Source organism: Triticum dicoccoides, chromosome 6B, assembly GCF_002162155.2.
Source record: "Triticum dicoccoides isolate Atlit2015 ecotype Zavitan chromosome 6B, WEW_v2.0, whole genome shotgun sequence".
Lineage (NCBI taxonomy): Eukaryota > Viridiplantae > Streptophyta > Magnoliopsida > Poales > Poaceae > Triticum > Triticum dicoccoides.
The window spans coordinates 66,302,815-66,306,421 of record NC_041391.1 but is presented as its reverse complement, the minus strand read 5'-3'; positions in this window follow the sequence as shown (position 1 = coordinate 66,306,421).

Sequence of the window (3,607 nt, the reverse complement as noted above, 5' to 3'; positions counted from 1 at the left end):
GGTGAGTGCTTGAAGGTATATCTTTAGATCTTGCAATCGAATCTTTTTGTTTCTTGTTTTATCACTAGTTTAGTTTATAAAAGAAAACTACAAAAAATGGAATTGAGTTTGTCTCATACGCTTCATCTTTTTAATATCTTTCGTGAGTATGATAGTAAGGAAAATTGTGCTCAAGTGCTAGAACAAGATTGCATTAAAATGTTTGGTACTAGATCTGTGTATGATGAGCATGATTGCAATGTTGTTAGTATGGATTCCTTGAATATCCATGATGCTAATGATATGCAAAGCCACAAACTTGGGGAAGCTATGTTTGATGAAGATGATATTTTTAGCATCCCAAGTTTTGATATGCAAAGTTGTTATGATGAAAGCATGCCTCCTATTTATGATGATTATATTGATGAAAGTGGGTTTGGAAGAGTGTCAACTTTAGGTAGTATTGATCCCACTATTTTGGAGGATGTTGAATCTTATTGTGATGAACATGAAAGTGGATTTGGAAGAGTGTCAACTTTATTTAGTGATTTCACTATCTTGGGAGAGGTTTCAATCGATTATGATGAGAACGAAGTTGCTACTTATGATGACTATTGTGATGAAACTTATGCTATAAAAAGTAGTGATGATTATATTTATAAATCTTGTCATGATTATGATTACCCTTTTTCTGAACATTACTCTTTTAATGTGGAAACAATTTTTAGTGTTCAAGTCTCTTATGATACTCCCACCATTCCGATGAGAAGAATTTTGCTTATGTGGAGAGTAATAAATTTTCTATGCTTGTAGATCATGAAAACAATGCTCTAGGTGCTGGTTATATTGTTGAATTCATTCATGATGCTACTGAAAATTATTATGAGAGAGTAACATATGCTTGTAGGAATTGCAATAATGTCAAGTTTCCTCTCTATGTGCTTAAAATTTTGAAGTTATGCTTGTTTTACCTTCCTATGCTAGTTGATTATTGTTCCCATAAGTTGTTTGCTCACAAAATCCCTATGCATAGGAAGTGGGTTAGACTTAAATTTGCTAGTCATATGCTTCATGATGCTCCCGTTATGTTTCAATTCTTATCTTTTATGTGAGCATCATTGCCATCATCATGCCTAGCTAGAAAGGCATTAAAGAAAAGCGCTTGTTGGGAGACAACCCAACATTTACCCTTACTCTTTTTGTGTGTTAACATGATTATGCTACTTTAGTACTCATGTTTTATAGCTTTTGTTTCAATAAAGTGCCAAGTAGAACCTTTGGGAAGACTTGGGTGAAGTTTATGTGATCTTGCGGTAAAAAACAGAAAATTTAGCGCTCACGATAATGGCTGCCATTGTTTACTGGAGAGTGATTTTAGGTTGATTCTTTTTTCAGATGATTAATAGACAAATTACTCAGGTCCAGCAATTGATTTCAGAATTTTTTGAGTTCCAGAAGTATACGTTTGATACATATTACTACATACTGTTCTGTTTTTGACAGATTCTGTTTTCATTGCGTTGTTTGCTTATTTTGATCAATCTATGGCTAGTATTAAGTGGTATGAACCATAGATAAGTTGGATTACAGTAGATATTACACCAATATGAATTTATAATGAGTTCATTACAGTACCTAAGTGGTGGGTTTATTCTCTTATACTAACGGAGCTTACGAGTTTTGTTTTGAGTTTTGTGTGGTTGAAGTTTTCAAGTTTTGGGTAAAGATTCGATGGACTATGGAATAAGGAGTGGAAAGAGCCTAAGCTTGGGGATGCCCAAGGCACCCCAAGGTAATATTCAAGGACAACCAAGAGCCTAAGCTTGGGGATGCCCCGGAAGGCATCCCCTCTTTCGTCTTCGTTCATCGGTAACTTTACTTGGAGCTATATTTTTATTCGCCACATGATATGTGTTTTGCTTGGAGCGTCATTTTCTTTTGCTACTTTTTTCTTTCTTTTAGTTAGAATAATGTTTTGCATCTTTAGTTTCAATAAAAAAAGTCAAGGATAGCCTTTGCCATGCTTATTTTGCTAGTATACATGTTGCTGTTTGAAAACAGAAAGTTTACCGCAGTTGCAAAAATTCCCTAGAAAAGTCAGAGAATGGTATAATGTTGAATCTTTTTGAATATTAAGATCTGATAAATTTATTACAGTTGGAATTTTAGTTCATAATTTTTGGAGTCAGGGAAGTATTGATACTCTTGCATTCTTTGCAGACTATACTGTTTTGACAGATTGCTGTTATGTTTGCATTGTTTGCATATGTTTGCTTGTTTAATGATTCTACTTGAGGATAGGAGTATTAAATATGCAGAGACATTTAGTATTCAATGTTGAATAATAATTTAAGTGATTTGTTACAGTAGAAAATGGTAAGGTTTCGCATTGGTTTATACTAACCTATCTCACGAGTTCTTGTTGAGTTTGTTGTGGATGAGGCTTTTGATAAAAAGAGAAACCATGATATGAGAGAAATTAAGGAGACACAAAAGATCAAGCTTGGGGATGCCCAAGGCACCCCAAGATAATATTCCAAGAAGTCTCAAGCATCTAAGCTTGGGGATGCCCCGTTAGGCATCCCACCTTTCTTCTTCAACAACTATTGGTTAGTATCGGTTGAGCCTAAGTTTTTGCTTCTTCACATGAGTTGTGCTATCCTTGCAATGTCGTTTTATTTATTTTGCTTGCTACTTGAATACAATACCAAGATCTGAAATTCTTTAATGAGAGAGAGTCTTCACATAGTTACATAATTATTTTGCTACTCATTGGTCTTCACTTATATCTTTTTGGAGTAGTTTGTCATTTACTCGTGTGCTTCACTTATATCCTATGAGTAAATGGTTGAATGAGTTGATTGTCATAAATCTGAAATTATATATGTCTCATTTGCTTATCCCATGGGGAGTAATGACTTCACATCTAAGAACTAGAGGTTGTAAATTTATTGACGGTTAGCAAGCATTGTATTGGTCATTTGAACAATTCATGAAAGAATCTTGAAGGAAGAGAGATTTCACATATAAATATATTATCATAGACATCTTTTATAATTGTGAGCACTCATTAAGTATGACATGCTAAAGAGTTGATGTTGGACAAGGAAGACAACGTAATGGGTTATGTTTTCTCGCATCTCAGTTAAAGTATATTGTCATGGATCATTCAAACATGTTGAGCTTGCCTTTCCCCCTCATGCTAGCCAAAATTCCTAGCACCAAGTAGAGATACTACTTGTGCTTCCAAATATCCTTAAACCTAGTTTTGCCATGAGAGTCCACCATATCTACCTATGGATTGAGTAAGATCCTTCAAGTAAGTTGTCATCGGTGCAAGCAATAAAAATTGCTCTCGAAATATGCATGAATTATTAGTGTGGATAAAATAAGCTTTGTACGAACTTGTTATGGAAGCAATAAAAGCGACGGACTGCATAATAAAGGTCCATATACAAGGGGCAATATAAAGTGATGTTCTTTCACATTAAGATTTTGTGTATCCGACCCTAAAAGCGCATGACAACCTCTACTTCCCTCTGCGAAGGGCCTATCTTTTACTTTATGTCTTTTACTTTATGCAAGAGTCAAGGTGATCTTCACCTTTCCCTTTTTCATTTTATCCTTT